Source organism: Bombus flavifrons, chromosome 1, assembly GCF_040668555.2.
Source record: "Bombus flavifrons isolate JBK064 chromosome 1, iyBomFlav1_principal, whole genome shotgun sequence".
In the NCBI taxonomy this organism is placed as follows: Eukaryota; Metazoa; Arthropoda; class Insecta; order Hymenoptera; family Apidae; genus Bombus; species Bombus flavifrons.
This window is the reverse complement of record NC_138442.1, coordinates 15,907,049-15,930,261: the sequence shown is the minus strand read 5'-3', so window position 1 is coordinate 15,930,261 and position 23,213 is coordinate 15,907,049. Positions and strand designations below refer to the sequence as shown.

General features: G+C 34.4%; 1 protein-coding gene and 1 long non-coding RNA gene across 6 annotated transcripts in view; one reads left to right on the top strand and one right to left on the bottom strand.

Annotated features, from left to right (window-relative positions):
• The window catches only part of wge (BAH domain and coiled-coil containing protein winged eye), a 346,446-nt gene extending 326,083 nt beyond the window's left edge, over window positions 1-20,363 (bottom strand). For 3 of the 5 annotated variants that reach the window (XM_069112024.1, XM_069112034.1, XM_069112052.1), the window contains exon 1: window positions 18,936-20,362. The gene's annotated coding sequence lies outside the window, so the exon portion shown is untranslated. Of the gene's footprint in view, window positions 1-18,935 lie in introns of all 5 variants that reach the window. The other 2 variants (XM_069112044.1, XM_069112016.1) reach the window with 2 other exon arrangements.
• On the top strand, window positions 1,674-3,228 carry LOC138180861 (uncharacterized). Its single transcript, XR_011173391.1, has 2 exons — window positions 1,674-1,854; window positions 2,336-3,228. It is a non-coding gene; the product is annotated as an uncharacterized LOC138180861 (long non-coding RNA).
• Window positions 20,364-23,213: the final 2,850 nt, after the last annotated feature.

Below are 23,213 nucleotides of genomic sequence, written 5' to 3'. Positions count from 1 at the left end.
AAACTCTACATCTGGTCTTTTTAATTTTCTCAAGCACTGAAGCCATCGACAGCGTATAGACAACAGACTGGGACGAAGGCAGACCATAGACAGTAGACAGACGACGATGGCTTCGGGGTTTTCATTTATAGGGTAACACTGTTAGCGTGCGAATCTGGACCAGCTCAAATTATATTCCTACTTACACTTCTGTATTAAAATATATTTTCTACCTTACAATTTATCCACGCGTTTCTCTGTTTATACATCTAATGACCCCAACAAAAACAAAAAACGTTGCGCGTCTATTATTTCCTCGTAAAACGAAAGAAACTTTTCCAACAACCTAATATATTCGCAAAAAGTTTCTCACACGTGTTCAAACGCTTTCTCTAGCAACTTGTACATTTCAAATTTTCATCGATCGACGACTCGTTCGATAATATGAACGATATACAAGGTGGTTGGTAACTAGTGGTACAAGCGGAAAGGGGGGTGATTCTACGCGAAAAAAGAAGTCGAAAATATAGAATAACAATTTTTTTTTTAATTTTTCCAACGATCTACAGTGGATCCGTTATAACGAGACGTGATAAAGTGCACGCGTACCGAGCGAAAATTCAAAGTCGATTTTCTCGAAAACAAAGCCTCAAAGGAAAAATTTTTATTCTATATTTTCGACTTCTTTTTTCGCGTAGAATCACCCCCTTTCCGCTTGTACCACCAGTTACCAACCATCCTGTATATCGGGTGTTGAGGGTAAAATCAGAATATGTCTTAATCCTTATAAACGGTAGCGTGTACGTCACAAGTATTTTAAAATATTAACTGTTCCTGCTACATTTCATCTGCGTTTTAGCAAATGGGGCAAATTCGCACACGATTCGAAATACACGTGTAACAAGTACGGTAGACGTCGGTCAGCCGCGCGAATCATGTTTCGCACAGAACTAATGTCGTGAGTACATTTTACGTACTAGTACCTGTTGGAGGACGTGACTGGTAAAAGCCAGGGGGGAAGACGGAAAGAAAGAAAATAAAGCGAGGCCGAGGGCAGAGAATGAGAAAGAGAAAGAGAGACGGAGAGAAAGATACGAAGAGAAAGGAGGTAGATGGACTAAACGAAGCTAGAGGAAGGTATGTAGCTGTTCTTTGTTTGTGCGAAAGAGAAACCGGTCCGCCAATCTTAGCGCCGTATTGCGAAATTTTGTCCAATCAACGTCGCGCGGCTCTTCCTCCTTTTGCCCGCCAACGTGATTTATTTATTTATTTATGTCAGTGCACAACTAATGATACGTAATAGGGCCACGAATCACCGAATTTTTCCTCCCCATATCGATATCACGAGATTCGTGCGATGATTTCAGAGCGTCCCAAGTTTGATGACCTTTTTGGGCATTTCGTGAATTTTGTGAGTTGAAAGTAAAGCTTGTTATATTAGGTCGTGCGAAAGGTTCCTTTCGTTTTTATAAGGAAACAATGGATGCACAATATTTTATATTATTTTTGTTGAGAATTGTGGATCTTTGAAGCCGAAATAATGTTATGGGAACACTAAATTTATACTTGGGATTAATATTAGAATAGTAATATATTTATTTTATGGACGATTTCTTATATATTCATCGATACACACTTGCACACGTCTCACCACTTTCTTCTATACCCGACTGTTAACCGACTGACTAGTTTACATTCATCTGTTTTCGGGACGCCGCGCACACACATACCTCCACACACTGATACCCACATACAAGTATCTCTACTACGCATTTTAACCCAGTCCAGCACAGAAAATTATACACATCTCAACAATTTTATCGAATGATCCATTTCGTTCTATCAAAATAAAAATCACAACGTTCGACGGATTAGGTTTCGTGTTTCTATTTCCTTTTATTTATGAAGTGAGTAATATATTCGATATTTGAATTACATTTTTATTTTATTTCTTATTCTAATTACACCATTGGTCTTATAAATTAAGTTGTTTTGTTTTATAATTGTTCGAACTACTGTAATCGATGTTTTAAAACATATGTGTACGTAAAATTAATTAATAACCTCTTCAACTTTTAATATAGAAAACAATTACGATGTGAATTCTAAATATATATACATATAATGTTGTCTTGTTCTGTTTTCAATAAAAATTTCCAGTGATTAGATGCGAATGTTCCACGAATATTAAACGTCCTTTAACGCGTTGTATTCTACAAATATATTAGGTCGTCCGAAAAGTTTCTTTCGTTTTATAAGGAAATAATGGATGCATAGTATTTTTCGTTTTATATTATTTTATCGAATGATCCATTTTGTTCTATCAAAATAAAGATCACAACGTTCCACAGATTAGATTTCATGTTTGTATAAAGATGCATCGTTGTAAAAGACGTGTTTGTAAAAGAAAGACACTTTTCGTTCGGACAACCTAATATATACAGATGAATGGTGTTCGTACGAGAAGACGTAGTAACTTCTTTGTGTTTGTTGCATTGGATAATTTGATCGTAAACGCTTTACATTCCGATTTAACGTTTAAAGGATGGTCGAACATAATATTTTCCAGAAAAGATTAATACAAGTACTTTCTACCTGTGTACGGAATGTAGTCAACGTGGCATTTAAACCAGCCAAATAAAATGTAGGAAATAAATAAAAGATAAACTGATAAACTATATAATCAATACTGTCTACAAAATGCAGGTACATAAAACATTAAAGCGTCAATTTGATAGAAATTGCTTAAGAAACAGACGCTGAAAATATCGCCGATTATGATAATGGCAATATCTGAAAATGAGTCTGCCCAAGTGTAAACAAGCTATTGATATTTTTTCACTGAAACAAAACATATACCTTTTTAGAACAATAAATAGAATATCTATACCTCTGCGTATTTTTTACAAAAACATACAATTCGTGTAAACGTTACGTACAAGCTGCGAACACGACAAGAAAAGCCAAAAGTTTGAATCTTCAAACCTCATTCAATCATAATATACTTTCGTAAGCGCATCGTATTTTCGTTTGAATCGTCGTTCAAACTTATCAGAAGCTAACCAATCTTAACTAGAGACTGAAAGAATTACCCAAACAATGAAAAATCTACGGTAACTTCCGCGAGATTCTTCCCTTACAGATTTCACCTCGATAACGTTTAGAAAGTACCTGTACGTACCTCTGCATGAAATTCATTAAAATATCCCGTAGCTTCGCTTTAAAAAAAAAAAAAAGAAAGAAAAAAGACAGTAAAGAAAAAAAGGTATTACCATTTTGATATCGCGTAAATCGTCGAACGTTTCCGATTTCCATCAATTTTAGGAGTTTCCCAACGATCTAACATACAAATCGACGGATTTAAAATTGCAAATAACGGGAGTTTTCAGAGCATATAGAGCGCTTAGATCGTCGGAAGGATACAACACGTGCACGCCGCTTGTTTTATAATACACACTTTCCATTGTTGCAACGCAATATTGCGTTTGAGCGCCGGTTTCCATTTTAATTATTGAACGCCACGCTCAAACACTGTTTGCCCGTGTGAGCACTGGTTCCTGCAGTCTCTCGGCGTTCCAGTGAAATTCAAAAATACCAACCATGATAAAAGAGAAGCGTGCAACACGTTCGCGCCAACGAGAAACAAACTTCCTGCGAAACGTTCGATCCGCTAGCAATTTTTCTCGTACGCTTGAATCGCGTTCGAACGTTTCCAAGCGATAGATATTGCTATTATCGCAAGAACGAGCACGGTAAGCTTGTTCGTTCGTCGAAGGAAAGGAAAGCAACGCGATAGCGCGGAATTTCGTCAATGCTTTCGTATACGATACAAAGCAAGAACAAGAATGGACGACGACGTAAGAAAGATAATCCAGGTCGTATATTTTTGATTTTTACAAGGAAATGCTTTTAAAATTTACTTCTACGCTATTAACCCTTAACGAAGGTTGGCGCTTCGCGCGTAACTTGCCGCTGGATCGTCGCTTTACTCGCTGCTTGTACGAAAAGCGTCGGGTTGAATATCAAATTGAATTACTCCATACGAAAACATTATTTTCGCATAGAGACATTTCTGTGAATAGTTTCCATCGTAATCCGTATATCTAATTTGTGGCAAATGTGAGATTTTTTAAATATCCTCCAACGTGATAGAATAATTTTCTGTTACACGTTTTACAAAAGTATATGATCCCAGTTCACGCCACCCGTGAACCTATCGTAATTCGATACAACTTGAGGTTTTTTAGCTTTAAATCTCCTCCTCCGTGACATACATACGCGCGATACGGTAGAATTACAAAATTGCATCACGGCTGACATACGCTCGTTGAGGATTAAAAATTGTTTGCAATTAAACACGTATTTTCACTTGTCTTCGAAACGCGTGTCTCAAAGGTATTAACATTTTTGGAAAAATTCGTGGAATGGACTAAATTCTCTAACAGACTAAAATCATTAACGAATTTTACCGAATTTTACGTATTTTGTTTGCGTTAGATCATAACGTGTGTTGTTTGTACGATAGTACGCGTCCTGTTAAACATCCTATGTAAGACATCAAATGACAAGTATATTTTTGTTACATTCGTATTATAACCGCTTTCTAGAATTATAGATAAGAATATAGCCCATTCGATCTCTTCCGAATTTTATTCTTTGGAATTTTATTCCAACTAGAAGCACATTTTCCACACTTTACCATATATAAACAATCCGAAAACCTTTGCATAGAATTTTTCATTTCCAAGCTTGAGATAATCACTCTATCATTCTCATATCACAACTCTTTCGTCTAACTATTACATAGGCAAATAATTTCTAGAGACTTTTTTACATACGCTTCAGTATCAGTGACTTACGTATCAAAATAAAATAAAATCGAATACGGTAAGTGTTTTCACACCTTGGAACACGCACGTGTACATAATGCAAGTGTATAATCTTGGCTACAAAAAAATATTGACACACTATATTTATTGCAGCGATTAGACGTTAATTGATTACACTGAAATCTGTGTATCTACCAAGTTTCGTATCATTTACTCTCGTATCGCTAAAAATTCGATACGACGAAAATGGGACACACAGAGTCCGAAAAACAACGCTTCACCGAAAAATAAGGATACGAGCGAATATTTTTTGCAGCCATCTGTATCTGTACCGCGAAAAAAAAGCATAACGAAGTTGCAACCACCGCTGACAACCACGACAGGAACTACGTATCGGTGTCGTAACGTGTCTAAAAAACGAACAACGTAGCCGCTGCTCTATGGCGTTGAATTTCTTCTTTGAGAACATTCCTCGGACACTTCGTTACTTCGTTAAAAAGAGAGTAATCCTACCTACCACTTCTCCGCTGCGAGAGTTTTCCCGCAACATCGCGAAAATAATACGGTAGAAAGCAGAGTCGTAAACGACGGGAGAAAAGTTGTGTATTCGCGATGGAAAACGCTGTTATTGAAACTTCCACCGTTCGAAATTCCCAGACATACGGACAGAAAATAGTTCTCGGATCGATCGCGAATCGAGAACGATAGTTCGCTATTTGCGCCAGGGAAACGAATAATTACGTCGACCTGACGAATAAGAGCAACGAAAAAGTAAACACATCGTGTGTTACGGAATTCGCTTAATATTCAAATAACAGGGAATTTGCCTGGCTGCTACGATCGCACGCGTACATGTGCCCAAACGCGAGAAAATCGTGAAAATTATAGGCGCTGTTACAGCAGCAAGTAAAATCTTCCGATCGCTCGCGACTTTCAGGATAATATCGCGAATCGGTAAATTGATTTTTTTGCAAGATAATAGGATTTGTAAAGGAAGATCTGTCGGAGATTCGAACGAGACTCGTGTACTTGCATTCGTTTCGTACCGATCGTGTTTCCTTATCGTTAGAGAATTTTTGGAATTCGAGCAAATCGTAGAAGAGTCGCTCAGAATTCGAAAACTTTGTAGGATTTCTCTTCGTAGGATTTCGAACGTCTCGACTTTTCCCTACGAACTTCCAAGTTTACGGAATTGTTAGAATCTCACAGACTTTCGAACGTTTCGTAGAACGTAAGAATTTAAAAATATTTACGATGTTTGGGTAATTACGCGGACTTTCCACGGACACCCGGTCCTCAAACTCTGTACTAAACCACCATTGTTATTATCGTTAAACGTTCGTCTAACGGTATACGCCTAAGTCTGGAATTTACTTGCTAAATAACTGATTCCACGAACGAAAGAATTTCTTAATAAAAATTGTCATTGATATAAAACGTGAAAAACGACGAAACTATTTTCCTTCGAGTTAAGAATTAATTTAATTAATTTAAAGTAACGCCTCGTTAACTGCGCGATTGTCGACGATGAGGACAAATATCGTTATATTATTTTAACAATCGTTTCGCTTTCTTTAACAAATTCAACCTGATTTTCAGTTTTATCGTTCTCGATATTCCTCCTATTGTTACTATTATTATTATTATACTATCATAAACTTTATATAAAAGCACCTAGTATTATTCTCGTCTCAACACCAATATTACTTTGCATGGCGCATTATTTTGCATGTAAAGAAGCCCGTAAATAAAATAAAATTAAAATTAATTCTTCTATTTTTATCGCTATTTTTATCCTATTATTATCAGCTACGCTGAAGGATATTCCAATTTGTATTCACGAAACCATTTCTCATCGATACAAAGAAGTCTAGGTCACCTTAACACGCATTTAAAATAGACCATCCTAAACTATCTTGCTTTTATCTGACAATCTCAAACGAGGTAGCTAGCCCTGTGTTCAAACGAAGGCGAGAGAGAAAAAAAAAGATGTCAAAATCGATAAGAAAATATAACGACCAGTATAGTTTATTGGCACAGGAATTTTCGCAACAATTTCCCGAGCCCTCTGATCCCAGAAAGGGGACGCAGGTTGGGATGAAAATTCGCAAAAGCGTGGACAGCTCAAAGGCGCGACAGAAATACACCGCGTAGGGCGAAAAAGCCGAGGTCTCGTCTCTTCCAGGCAAGTTGCGCGTGTACGCGTCGAATGATTTTCGTGGCTCGTTAGCCATTCGTCATTAATCGACGGGGTTAATCGGTCTCCACCCTCGGGCTCCCTTGTTCGCGTATTTCGCCAAGCATCGTGACGCGAGCAACGGTATGGCATTAAAAAATGCAACCGATTAAGCAGAGAATTCGCGAAAGCTCGTCGTTTCTAAACGCTGTTGGTTCGGCAAAGCGACTGGAACGTCGTGCTCTCGCCTCTGCTCGCCTCGATCTTTCGTCTGGCAAAACCGAGAGGACCGGTTTTTATAACCTTTGGAATACACGCCCGATCCCTGCGTCTCTCGCCTCGAATTCCCAGCTGCGCCAAACCGAAATTCAAGTACGTATTCCAGTTACGTCGCATTTGCGATTTATCCGATTGCAACTCGGCGATTACTTGTTCGATTGGCAACTAAGTGATTGCGCATCTTGTCATTAGGTGATATTGACAAAAGCCGCAAACACAATATTTAACGTAGCCGCGAATTTTTCCATCTTGCTCGTTCAGGTTGTCGTAAATGGTGCGCGTTATTAAGTTTAAGCGTTTCAAGTATCGAAAAATGCGTACGTATCGCAAGCATTTCGAAACGTCGTGTATCGTTGTTGTTTTGCATTTGCAATTTCGCTGCATAACGTTAGGTAATCTAACCTGATTCGACTTTGACAATTACTTGTTTATCGTCAGCTCCAACTTTTTCGTCATCGCGTGTTGTTATCCGAGCGTTAGCGCTTCGATACTTGAACCGTTTCGAGTATCCAAAGACGTTAAGTAGCCGAAATATTCCAAATCTTTTTTATTTTTCTTTTTGGCTATATCTTGTTCCTGTGACTTCTCGATTTATCCAATTATGCATTGAGAATTTACGTGTTTCGTATTAGCTGGACTTTCTACAATTTTATTACCGAAAGCGATATTAACCTACATATCACCGCAGAGTGTTGTCACGCCTAAATGTAAGAAAAGAAATTTCCTGAATACACTAAAACGCTAAATATTCACGATTTGCCTGATCTTCACTGAAATATTATTTATTTGCCACGAGCTTGAATTTTTTGGTACTGGCTGCTCTATGTAAACGATATAATTATCCACGTTGTTATTCGAATGTCAGGATCTAATATTTGAAACGTTTCAAATATTTACAAATATTAGATATCCCAGGCGTTTCGAAATGTCCAGGTTTATTATACGAACGATTCGTATACCTGATTTTGGCTTGAAAAAAATTGACGTATTTAGCATTAACTGGACTTTCTAAATCTTTATCGCTAAGGGCGATACGAGTCATATTCATCGATAGAGTATTAGCATCGATTGATTATAGCAATCGTTTAACTGCTAGTTTATATTTATCCAGTATCGATAACGGAGGATGAGTGATACTCGATAATTTGTACAATGACGGGGATGTTTGAACCTCTATAACTGGAATTTTGTTTGTTTACGAGGGTAAAGAAAGGAATTATAGTTGATTATAGCTTCTCTGCCTCGATTCGGAAACTAGGATCTGATAATCGCTACAAATATCTGAAATATTTCAAATCTTATCAACAAAATAACATTTTATACAGGGTGGTTGGTAACTGGTGGTACAAGCGGAAAGGAGGTGATTCTACGCGAAAAAAGAAGTCGAAAATATAGAATAAAAATTTTTCGTTTGAGACTTTGTTTTCGAGAAAATCGACTTTGAATTTTCGCTCGGTACGCGTGCACTTTATCACGTCTCGTTATAACGGATCTCACTGTAAATCGTTGTTACGATTGACATTATTTTTTTAATTTTTTAAATTTTTAAATTTTTAAATTTTTATTCTATATTTTCGACTTCTTTTTTCGCGTAGAATCACCCCCTTTCCACCAGTTACCAACCACCCTGTATATTTGTTACGTACAATACGAACTTCGTTCGTTCGATTAACTGTAAAAATTGAAACCGTGGTAAATTAACGATAACGAAAATTCAGGCGTTTTTTACTTTCTAATATCTTGTCTCTTCAATCGTACCAGTAAAAATTCAAAATTTCTTTACTATTGGCTTGGCAACTAAGTGATTGCGGATTTTGTCAATATCACCTAATGACAAAATCCGCAATCACTTAGTTGCCAATCCAATGGATTCTCCAGCTAACTAGGGTGCTGAATACTCGCGGCCTATGCGGTCCGTACGGACGGCGCGCGGCCAGCGCTAACCATCGCTGTGGACAGAGTACTTTTTCGCTATACTGAACTCTGTTGACTGACTATTCAAAGCGCAAATCGTAATAAGTTATAGTAATTCTTTTGCACGCGATTAAATGATTCAAGAGCGTTATTTTTTAGTATTAATTATTTATTATAAAGATTGAAATTTACAATAAACTAGAATTTGGGTAATAAACCAGAAAACTAAATTTAGTAAATATAACACAAGTCAATAATTCAGTTGTGTGTGAAAAATTTCAAAACAATTATCGATACATAATCCGTCATCGCATTTTCTGCATTCGTATCGCGTATCGCTCCTTCTCTTATTTTTCACACAAACAACACATTTTCTTCTCGATAATTGTGTTGTGCCGGCACGATTAGGGCATTTTGATGGAAAATGCCTATCAATTAAACGAAATGGTAATTCCTCGGACTTTCTCTTTCCTCCTCCTAACATGCTTCTACGTTGGAAATATTTTCGTAAAATGTCTCTTATCAACGCTGAATGAAAGTCACTAAATTTTTGTTTCGAAGCAGTAGATTTTTGATATAAAATATATGCATTATATATAAGGAATGCTCACACAAACGTAATAGTATTACTTCTGCGTATGTGTTCGGAAAAATTGACGAACGCATATACGCGTCCTTAGTCCATGCCGGACACTTACAGAAAACACATATATGTGTCCTTAGTATATAGTATAGCTTTCGCCAGACGCATATATGCGTCCATAGCACTCTAAGAGTTAAACGATATTTTCGCTCTTCTTCTTTACGCGTTAAAAGTGATACTTCCACTTACTCGCGAACTTACGTCTTCTAGAAATCGAAAGCGCGGCATGCGTTAGAAATTCCTGTCATCCAACGTTATCGGACGATCGTGGTTTTAAATAATTATTAACTATCCATAACTTAAATAACGTGGCACAATAATCGTCTAATTCGATTTTACCAATAGTTTAAACGCAAAGGAAAAAGAAGCGCGCACATATGCTTCTTACGTAAGGACGATACAGCTTCTCTATTCACATCTCACGTACAATCTTAAACGTGACTATATGTTTCTGTACAACACCTGTCGACTACAAACGTAATGCATGCTTTCAACGAAACATGGAACACGAAACTGCGCAAGAAAAAACGATGAAAATGGCACTTTCATTAGCAGAAATCTAAAACTGCGGAAAAATCGATCCACTGTTCGCTATCTTCCAACTATCATAATATCCTGTATTTCAGACTATATAGCTTCCCTAAGACAGCTAATATTAGGTTGCGTCGTGTAATAATTTGGTATACGCGTAATTGTATACCTAATATGTAATCGCGTATTGTGTAATAGATTCGTTCGCTTCTCGATGTTATAATACATCCTTAAAGAATGTGAAAATATACGTATTGCGATTTTTCGACAAATGATCGACAGCTTTGCAGCGGTGGAGTAAAAGTTACTTAAAAGAAAATAACGCGTACATCGTCGATGACATATTTTATTGGATTGGCAACTAAGTGATTGCGGATTTTGTTATTACCACCTAATAGCAAAATCCGCAATCACTTAGTTGCCAACCCAATACACCAAGATTTTATATAAAGGTAACGATCTTTGATAATCTTTTAAAGAACTTGCCATACGATCTGATATTTTAAAATCTAATTATTATTGGCACGTACATTGATTAAAACGTTCGTCGTTTGTAACTCGTTGCACCGTTTTAACAATGTTGGAAGTAAGCAAGTTGTTATTTTGTTCTCTTTTCGTCAATGGAAAGTGGCAAAGAATATAAATAACTTTGAATTGTAAGAAAACTTCATTGCCAAAGGGTACACTTATTTGCTTAAAATAAACAAAGTTTCTGGCGTGCAAAGGATCTAATACCTGGTTCATCCTCTATATAAGAAAATGATCCAATTACTCTGATTCACTCTGCAACCATACACTGAATGTTTCTATATTTTCCAATACATAGCTGGAAAATGTGGAACTTTCAATGTTACTATTATTTCGATTGCTGCCGCTACAAACATTATAGTATACTATGATATAGCATAAGCGAACAAAGACTTGGATAATTAAAAATTGAAGAAGATTCAACGAATAATTGAAGACTGTGATACCTCGAAGAAGAACGTAAAACTCCAAACTCGGCTATGATCACAGGTAAAGAAAGATCGTAACAATAAGAAATACTGAACTTGTTTGAAAAAGTAATTGATATTTCTAATTTCCTGAATAATAACGTAAAACGCCAAGCTCGAAGAACTTTGACCTCTGCATATTGCAGCAACAACGATACTCATCGTACTTTTTAACTGACTAGAATAGAAAGAGAAAGTGAGATTGACGTAAAAAAAAAAGATAACTAAAAATGAATTTTCTCGGAATTATCACTTTCACCTTAGCGGCGTACAAATAGTGCAACAATTGGAAATGCTAGCACGTCGTGTATACGCTCCGGATACTCCTTTGCTCGATTCAAACGATAAAGGTGAATAAACGTTTATCTCGTAATCAGTTGGTTATTTGAATCTACAAGGAGATTTCATGAAGCCTTTTGCTACAATAAAATAATACGTTCGCAATAAAATAATCACGTTCGATACGAAGAACAAAATTATTGAGAAATATATGTAATTTCAAAGGTAGATGAGTTTCCGGATTTTTCAATCAATTACATTTAAAAATTGTCAAATTTTCAAAGTTTGTAAGAAAAGAATGTGCTGAAACCGAGGCATGAACGATGAAGGAACAAGATGGTTTTCACTTTCCTTCTCTTTGCCGCTGTATTATTACTTTACTTCTTGTCTATCTTTTAACAAAGCTAAAGTTACGTAACAGTCGGCGAACCAGTCACCGTAATTATTTAAAATCCTAGCTTGGATTACGTTTCAAATTGCGATACTGCAATGCTCGACATAATGCTGCACAGAAAATCCGATACTGGATCAGAATTTTAGTAGCAGATGGTTTGACAATCCCAAACATCACAGTCATATTTATACCGATATGATTAATCGCGATCGAAACAAAGGGAAGATATACGACTTGTAGAATATCGTATCTTCGCACTAGCATCGCGTATTTTATTACAAAGAATTTTAAACGGCCAGATTCAATGGCCGTTGATTCATCGTAACGAATCGATATTTCTCTAAAATTCCTTTCTTCTGCTAAAAAAAAAAAAAAAAAAAAAAACATCAAGCTTCAAGGAGGAGACCAAGCAAATATTAGGTATACAGATAATATTCTGTACTTAAATGGTCAATATTATTTTGAAGCGAAGTTTACCTTTAAATAGACGACTTTAACAATGTAACGATTGTCTACAATGCGTCACAGAGTGTGCATTGTGCATACCTCGTACATTGGCCTTCGAGACAACCGAGAAAAAAACTGAATCTTCATTATTTTCTATACGCTCCTTGTTTTTCTCGTTCGATATATAGTCGTTATTTATTAACGGTCTTATTACAACTTTGATTACAAGGCGATGAATCTAAAAGGAGATCTTAAAAAATAAAAAAAAAAAGATCGTTGTAAGAAGTTTCAACGCATCGTGTCCTCTTTGAAAAATCATCGAAAAAACAAATGCGTTTTTAATATCAACAACTATAAACTGCAGGTATTTATAGACAATTTCATATTTTCGTGAATGGGATTAATGAAAATGAAATGTCCTAAGACCAGTGTAAAGAAAAGTTGCAACTTTTGCATCTTTGAAATTTCCCAATAAATACATAAAAAAACATCTCAAGTATATTAATAGCCAAGACAATGGACTGACCGAGAAAGGATTAATCTAGGTAATTATCGGGCAAAGGGGCTCAGGAAGAGGCAGAGAACGAGAAATGGAAAAACGAGAGTATGTGAATGAAGAGTTTCTCGTTTCGTCGGGTAACGAGAAGCAGTGTGTCGTCGTTCCAACAATTATTTCAACTACGATCGTTTTACGCTTGAAAAGCTGCCTAAATCGATCGGAATAAGCACCAGGGATTCGTAGGCAGCAAGATGAACGACGTTCGTCTGCCCATAACGCAAAATATTTCGGCCGTTCGTTTTGGCATCGAAGCATCCAAACCGACGGCAGTTTCCATCGAATAAAATAGCTGGATACTGTCCGTTATTTATTGTCTGTTATACTTGAGTAAAATAAAGACAACAAACTGTACAACAGCTCGTACGAACGCTTGTGCAAACTTATAAATATATTACCTATATGTCTTTATACAAAACACTTGAAAATTTCATTAGTTGTTCGAACGAATATCGTACCGATATTGCCGGATAGAGTTTGAAATAAATCTGATACTGTATATGCAGGCTACAAAATATTTAGTGCAAGTACGTATGAATTATTTGTTACATTAACAAACCTGGATGTTCAGTGACATTATACAGGGTGGTTGGTAATTGGTGGTGCAAGAGGAAAGGGGGTGATTCTACGCGAAAAAAGAAGTCGAAAATATAGAATAAAAATTTTTTTTTAATTTTTCCATCGAGACAACGATCTACAGTGAGATCCGTTATAACGAGACGTGATAAAGTGCACGCGTACCGAGCGAAAATTCAAAGTCGATTTTCTCGAAAACAAAGCCTCAAAGGAAAAATTTTTATTCTATATTTTCGACTTCTTTTTTCGCGTAGAATCACCTCCTTTCCGCTTGTACCACCAGTTACCAACCACCCTGTATTTTTAACGCTTATGTATTTAAAATGACTATTCATTTGGTTTAATTTTTTTACTAAATATACGTTTATAACAAGTATCTGTTTATAACTAATTATATTAGTTCGAAATTAGTCCTGAATTTTATAAATATAATCATAACAGTCGTATCTGGTTGGTATTAACAAAATTTGAAAAAAAATTGTATATATCGAACACGATATCTACGTGGAAGTTTCCTATGATATTGTAGGTATCCGGATATTTTCGTGTGCCATTGTACATCGTTCGTTTGATCGTGGTTTATGTACAATTTGCTGTTTACGTTCCCGCGTTCCCAATGCTTTTATCAGGGAAATACAGAAACAAATTTTTCAACCGTTTTAAGTTACTTTTCTGCTCGAGTTTAATTGGAAAAATCAATTTGCCTTTCTTTAAACTTCGCGTTTTGTTTCCCCTTTTTCACCAGTTCATTCGGATTTTTCGTTAATTAAAGGTAACCGCTACTACGCTTCAATCTATTTTATTCGGAAACGTACTCTTTGTACCAGGACCCTGTTTTACAAAATAATTTACCAATTGATGTAAGTAACGTTAGTAAATGGACAACTTACGATTTGTAAATTTCGTATTGCGGTTTTGTCACTCTCCGTTTAATAGGATAATCAGATAATTTATAATTTGTAAAATTTACTTGTAAAATATCGTTTGTTTCGTAACTTGTATTTCGTGATTTCGGTAATTATGTTTAGGTAATTGTATTTATAAACAATCCTGTATGTAGAGAAGATATGGGATAGCGCGTGTTTAAAATCGGTTTAAACACGGTTAAAAATATAAATAGAAATTCTAACTAGAGTAGCAAAGAGAAATTACGTTAATTTGTGACATTTAGTGAACACGAAGAAATAAACGACAGTCAGCTTGAAATAGATAAAGCTAAGAGGGTTAAAGTACTCTAGATAAGAAAGTAATCAAGATGAAAATGCACAAACAGGATAAAATTTCACTCTATTCGTGTTATTTTTCTTCCCAAATTTGTACAAAGAAGATAGGAGAAGGAAAGTTTTAAAACAAAGGTTGACTCTAAATGAAATCCTTTATCTTTCCATGTATGATTCTTAGTTGTTCGTAATTTATTTCCGCAACTTATGACGATAATTATAAATAATTACAACCTATACACCGTTAATAAATATTAGAATTTTATAACACGTGAAGAACAAATTCAAAAATCTAACTTCTATTTAATACGCAAAATACAATCCATTTTTTCTACCTCTAATATTCATTTTCGTATTTTTTACTGCATTCGTGTTAGTCGATTGAATATTAATTTTAAATATGAGATTACCATGTGTTTAAACTTAAACTATCAAAAATTGTTCTTTGTGCTTTAGTCCTTCTCCTTACTTCTGTTTTTCTCGTAAATGAAGAGGACGCTGCAACAAAGAAGTTTCATTCTCCAGTAATTTGCATAAATCAACAAAATCGACCGAAATCAAACGACTTTCCCAAATGTGTTGTAAATTCGTAGTCACATAATATTCGTAGTAAGAAACTTTTGCATATCTCCATACTGCTCCTTTGTCTTCGATTATAATTATGTATTTATATACGACTACCACGTACTCTTACTCGATATATAACTTCGCAAATAAGTAATTTCACAATCTACTTCATCGAAGTTCTAAAGGGAAAATATGAAAGAAAAAATAACAGAGAATTTAAAATTCCTATCTGTTCCAAAATACAGATTTAGAGAAAACAAATATAAGTCTACAGTTCCCCAATCTGAGCTACTCACATACCTATATATAGTAGCTAGTCCCGTTTTATGAAACCACGTGTTCGTTTGTATACCTCTGCGAAGCATGAGTGACAAAACGCATTTACGAGAAAGGTCAGTAAAGGCTGAACCTGAAAAAAGGAAGTTTCAGAAATCTGACCTGCGAGACGCGACCGCGTGTACCACGAAGAGGCAAGCTATGTACATATATATAAAAAAATTCAGTACGCGAGACACCGTTTACTTATTGTGGAATTATAAATTCGATTAATCAATAAAACGCGTGAAAAGTAACAGAAAATGCTAATATTATAAATACTCGAACAAATATAATTTTCCTAATTCTTGTCATAAGCGGTAGATTATCAATTTTTATTTATAAAAGGTGTTCGTTTCGACTGCAGTTTCTCTCTCTTTCTGTTTTCCCATACTGTCATCGATAGTGTAAACAAAACTAATCTATAGAAAAAATACATTCCGAAGATTTGCATTAGTATCAACACGCGGAATTCTCAATATTGTTGAATATTTTATAATACTGTACGGCGCGTAAATAAGTACTTACATACATATGTACAGATACCGAACTTATAGGTTAGGAAACTAAATATCTCTGCGACGATTGGTCTTCAGATACGTGCTTATTATACATATCAATTGAGACTCTTCGATTAGTTTTCTTTTATTTTATTTCTATTCGTTAGTCGATTGTTTACTTCCACTATGCCAAACATTCTATATATAGTGACTCAGGAAAGTATTTAAACATTTACAGAAACATTTTATCAATATATTATGTGTATTATACAAAACATTTTGAAATTTCATTACTACCGCATTGAGATGGTACTGGTTATATTGGTAATGTTCGAAATAAATCTGAAAATGTATATACATTGTACATAGAAGCTGCAAAATATTTAATGCAAGATATCTTTTTCACAGAGATCACGGAAATCAATTATTCATTATATTAATGAGGTTCAATTCTTAATGGTACTATTTTAAAGACTTACTATATGTTTGCAATAAATATCTTGTAACTTCTATATATATTTTCGAATCGGTTCCAAGTTTTATAATACCAATATAGTCGTGGCAGTTGCGCCTCGTTATGATATTAATTTTTAAAATCTTCATAATGTTAGATTTTAAAATAAATAATATAAATGAAATGAAACATATATAAATGAAACAATATCTACATAAAAACTTTCTATGGCAACTTTACGAAAACTTTTATGAACCATTATACTATATCGTGAGCTCTTCAGAAAGTAAAGTGATGTTACAAACCCCGTTCTTTGAATTTTCTATTATTTATGTCATCTTGAACTTATGAAAGTAAGTCATTTGTTTCTTGAAAATATTCATCATATACTTATATAATGAAGTTAAGAAATTAATAAAAACGAAAACTGAACAGTTTAGTTTCTAAGAACCTTATATAAATAATTTTTCTGTAGCATAGAATCCGATGAAAGAATCCTGCGAACTTTTAACTCAAAGGACACCTCCTGGAGATTAACAAAACTAAACAGCTTATAACTTAGGTGTAACAGAATTACACGAACACGCAACGTCGCTAAACGATAAAGTCACCTAACCTATCTAACAGTGGATGCATTCGAAACATCATATAAAAAGCGTTCTTCTTCGATAAAAATTCGCCGCTACCGATAATGCGACCAATCGTTAAATCATACCGACAGAAAAATACGCGACACGACGTAGAATGTCGGTAAACGCATGGAAAAATGCGAAAGAAATCGATGGTCGATACATCGAGGCGTCGTTCGCTCGAAGATTATGATAGTACGTATTTCTCCGCGAAGAAAGCAATGACCGATTTCACCGAGATAGCGGGGAACGACTGTTTTCGCTAGATACTGTGCTCCGATCGATCTTCCGTGTTTGTGTGTTTACCTAGAAGTTTCAAGCGAAAGAAATTTCGTACAAACTTTTATCGTTATCAAGAACAGGACAAGAAACTTGCATATGTATGTCTTACGTGCATATTTTGAGTAATATATATATGAAAATCGAATCGAATCGAATCGAATCGAACACTAATAAACAATGATCTCAGTTTTCGATTTTTATCATAATACATATGTCGATTAATCGAGATTCGATTTTATGGTTTCCCGATTAGCACAGGTTTCATTATGTGATACGTTAAAAATGGTACCTACTGTTGTTGTTATCTGAATAATACCAGCGGATTTTCCAATTCTTTTTTAATTACACAATTGCGATTTTAAAATACACAAGTTGTTCTTTGATCCATGTACTGACAACTATTATCGCATTTCATTATTCAACTTCTATTCCGAATAAGTCGAACTACTATATGAACAGTTAATTGCTATTATACATTTTGCAACTAATTTCTATTATAATGTATTATTGCCACTATTTTTAAAAAAATAATTTAACTTAACAAATATGTCTCATACTGAAAATATTGTATTTATTTTTACCGACGAATAGTTCCTGTCGAACAATTAAAAATAAACTGTACGTAAAAAATGACATATGTCACACTATACGATTAGCTTATGTGACGGTGTTCTGTGTATCAGTAGAAGACATCCCATTCAAAATTCATAAGCAAATACCGTTGTTGTGACTCCTTCAAAACTCTCGATTTATACGAGCTACCCGATTTTGATTATTCTAAGCAATAAATATTTTGTAATATCTAATATACTATTATATATCAGTTTTCATACGCCTAAGATTACATCTTAGAAGTTTATTTCGAATTTAGATACCATTGACAACATTAATGTTAAAAATAAGCTAATAAATATTTACATGTACAATTATCATAAAGTTTTATCACATTTTGATTTCAACTATTTCTAAACGCCTTAAAATTCTATAATATTCCATATAATCCCTCTGTAATTTTCTATAACATTCTATATCTATAATAGAATATGTTGAATTTTCATTAACGACGGTTTACCATAAAATGGCGCGAAAACGAAATATCATATGACCTACACCTTGAGATTAGATATGTATTTCGTGAAGCAAGAAATTCATAAAAAAACCCGCCAAAAATTTAAATCCCATCACCACACAATAATCTTACATAGTTTCCCGAAGCATCAAGTTAATTTCGATAGAAACTTCGATTGAACTTTTCCGAAGTGAAGAATTTTAAATCATAAACGCAATTTCGTGGTTGAAAGCACGAAAGAACGGAAACAAGTACAACCGCTTTGAACTCGTCGCGGTGAAAGTTTCGTAACAATACTTACCTGCGATTAAGCAGAACTCCACTGTGACGACTATACGAACGCTCCGTAAAGACAGGTTCTGGTCATCCTGGAGAGATGTCTCCAAGAAAAAAACGTATCCGTTCAAAAAATCATGCTTCTTCAAAAACACCAAGTCGTAATAACGGAGCCGTCGGAAGTCGTTACTCCTGTTATGATTCTTATTCCGACTCGAACACACCACCGTAATTCACTGGTTTGTTCACTATTCACTGCGCGACATCGAGTTTCACTTATAGATACGCAACAAGCAAAACAACAAAATCAGTAAACAAAGTTCGTATAACTTCCGCACATTCACTCCAAAACAAAGAACATGGCTCTCGCGATCTCTCTCTCGAACACCCGAAATCGTTGGAAACAGCCAATAACAAGAATGTCCGTTTTCACGTATCAAATATCTCTTAATTGACCCGCAACGATAAAAACTTAATACGTTCGAAAACCGAACCGAGCGAGATGAAGTAATAAACATAGGACAAATCAGGTAAATATTTATGGAGATGGATCTTCGTTTGGCATTGTCGTCCTTCTGTCGAAAGAAGGTATTGGGATTACGAACCACGAAAAGCTACATTTTCAACGTATATCTTGAAATATTTAACGAATAAGAATTCTTACAGTTCTTTGAAATTCCTCAGTTCGTATCGAAGCAAGGTACTCATTTCGGCACTATTAGCGTTTTCTCGAACTTCGCTTGCATAAAGACCACGAAAATATCGATAAGAACATGGACAATTCGATACAGACATTCGATTAGTAGATTCGAATTGAAGAAGAGTCGCAACTCGCAACACAACGATAGTCGAAACGGAATCCGGTGACTTATACGCTTCGGTTATATTCCCTTTAATGCGGGCGCCGGCCGGCTTAAAGCTGTGCAACCTAACAAACCTAGCGGCTCTCCTTGCATTCGATCGGTAGCTCGAGAATTTTTTAAACACACGCAACGATCCACTTGCTACCCGATCAACGTACGAATCACTTTTTCCAAACGTTCAACAAGCTTGCATTTTTATTAAACGAAGTTTTGTCGTCACGTTCGCAGGTTCGTTCGGTCACGCACTGAGAAAATTTACATTGCTTGATATTTCCGTATAAGTGGAATGACGTATAACTCGTTTCAAAATATCACGTATACATATGTCAAGATTCAATCGACGGACAAGTAATCTCCTTCGTTTCCGGTAAAAGGAGATCTACCCGTAACGCGGCGCATTATAACGTACTCACCATCGAGCGGTTGAATTGTGACTGCAGCTAGCTGGGTTCGATGCCGTCTCCCCCACTACCATGCTTAACAGCTAACTGGCGAAACGCCTAGAAGGGTAGTGGACGTTTCGAAGGTTACGCCCATTGCCACGCCCTCCGCTCTATTCACACCTCCTTTGGTCGCGCCTCTTTTTTTCGGGACTTCACAAGAACTCCCTTAGTCCCCTAAAGTGCGTTCGGGCAACTTGAATATTCTCGCGCGCTTTTTTTGAAGTAGGTACAATCTAATGAAGGAAAATTATATGCAATATTACGTTGAGTATTTAAGAGAACAACTGTAAATAAAATAACAATGAAAAAGGTAAATTAAAATTGCAAAAATATGTGAAATATTTGAACAAATAAATGTAACTTGAATTGCGATGGAATATAATTTACGAAATGAAAAATACCTAAATGTTCGAATGAATAATCTTTTATCAACTTTGGTTGTGAATGCAGCAAACAAATATGTACAGATAAATTCTGTCTGCGATAAACACGTATGCTATATGTTCGAATGCTCTTTTTGATTTCTCCTTGACGTTGTATTTCTCAGATTAAAGGATGTGAATTGAACGCTTGTTTATATACGAATTTGGATTAAACGTATCGAAATATAGGAATGATCAAAATATTATCGTACTTCGTAATATTAAACATGGAAAGTTAATACTTTAGAAAATTGTATGATTCTTTTTCCTTGGAAAATTACAATATGCCTCTCGTATATCAGGAAATAATGTGATGAAAGCAATAAAATAAGGAATTTAATATATAATATAACTAAGTACGTAATTAGGTATGTATCAACTGAATATTGGTAACTTTCTTTCACAACGTAACCTATAACTAGGACAATTTAAGCATTTAAATATACATACAATTTTTAAGTTGTATTGGCAAAATCATATTATTCATCGTTTTAATTGTTAACTGAAGACTCGTTAAAAAATTATAGATGCAGTATGCTACTGAATATGATTGATATGTATTTCATCTTTAATTTTCAGTCAAGTTTCTTGAATGATTAAAAAAACATTCTTATTCTCAATTGTTTTAATCAATAGGACTTTATATCTATACCTAAGCATTATTACTAGATAAAATAATTATTTGTTAATGATAAGACTTGAAAATCGCTATACTTAAACTTAAGTACATACATACATACTTACAGTTTCAAGAAATTATGATAAGTTGTTTGTTTCAAAGATAAAATGTATTTTTTGTTATGAAGTAAGTAATCTATAAATTAAATTGTTACCCAAGTATGGATAATTTCATTTTTACGATATTAATATAAAATAATTCTCGTGGTAAGATAAAAAATTGAACCATTGGAAGTAAAATATCTGTATACTTCGCTATTTATTAGATATCTCTAGGTTGTAGAGCATAATCTTCTGAGTGTTAGTAAGTTTTCTGCCAAACAAATATTATAGAACTTTTTATAAATAACGTATGGTATCTCGGTATCTAGATAACGCATGATTGATTGAACGAATGAAATGTCTATGATAAGGTTGTGTAAAGACTTACCAGTATAAACCGATGTGAAATACTTTCTTTCACGCAAATACCTGAAATACCTGTACAAAAATTATTGTATTATTATTACATTATTTTCCTAAAATTTAGTTCTAAAACATCTTGTTAAAATATACAGCACGAATAGGAGTATTCCCTAGTAATTATTAACTACACTTATTTCATTATGATTAGATATTCTAGCGAACTTCTATTACGACGTAAGAAAATCCGAAATTATAACTTGAAAAGTATTAAAAATCATACATTAATCAATATACACTACGATTGCTACTGTGGTACATATTATGTAAGTATGTACGTAGAGGTATGAACGTAGCAACAATAAATAACACAATTTGATCACGTTATGGTTTCGTACAATTAATTTTATAATAACAAATGGAAATTAGATGGTAGACGTATTGTAATAGTATATTTTATAGTGCAACGCTAATATTATATATACATTTGCAATACCTATACCTACTTTTTACGATTTATACATGGTATAATGCACTCGGGGGTGAGGTTAGGGTTAGGTATCTATATGTAATAAAGTATCTATATGTACATACTATATTATAAACCTAGGTATGAACCTATATCTATGCACTTAACGATGTTATAATTTTATACTAAAATATGATACGTATTACCTATATATGTAAGTATCAAAATATTAAAGATATTAACATGCATATCTGTTACTAAATATGTATATATATGTACAACTACCTACATACGTGTTAAGTAGTGGTAAGTATTGTATTACAATAGTATTTCAGTTGTTAAGACGGTATCTATCTTGTTTGCAATAAATATATCGCAACAAATAAACATCTTTCAAAAATCATATAACAGGCATATATAATAATACTCTACTCATTTCACATTTTTTCATTAAATTTTTTAGATATTAATGAATATAAGAATATAAAAATGTGAAAGTTGAAACAACCGTCGATATCATATGTCCAATACATATGTACAGAGTAAACGTTTTTATTAATCATCAAATGTTTATATGAATACTGTTCACAAATTTCTATTAGAACATAAGAAGTTCCAGAAGAAAAGTATTATTCTTATTATAATATCTAGAACTACAAATTAAAAGAAGAATAAAAATATCTGGAAGTACAGATTTTAATTACAAGAACCTAGTACTAAACTTGAGTTCTAAAAACATCTATGTATGTATTTATTTCTTTATGGTAGTACCTGTTGCATTAAATCTAAGATCTAATCTTTGTTATAAAATATGTAATAGGTACTAAATGCATTGGAAGTAACAAAAACGCTAGTTGTACAAATGCAATAAAGCTATATAAAACTTAATGTGATCTTTAATTTAATATGCAATAGTTCCTCAAATATATGTAACCCTGATAAGACAAACACCATAATAATAGAATCATACTCATAATTAAACCTTAATCCTACATATATATTTCCATAACGTATTATAATATGTAC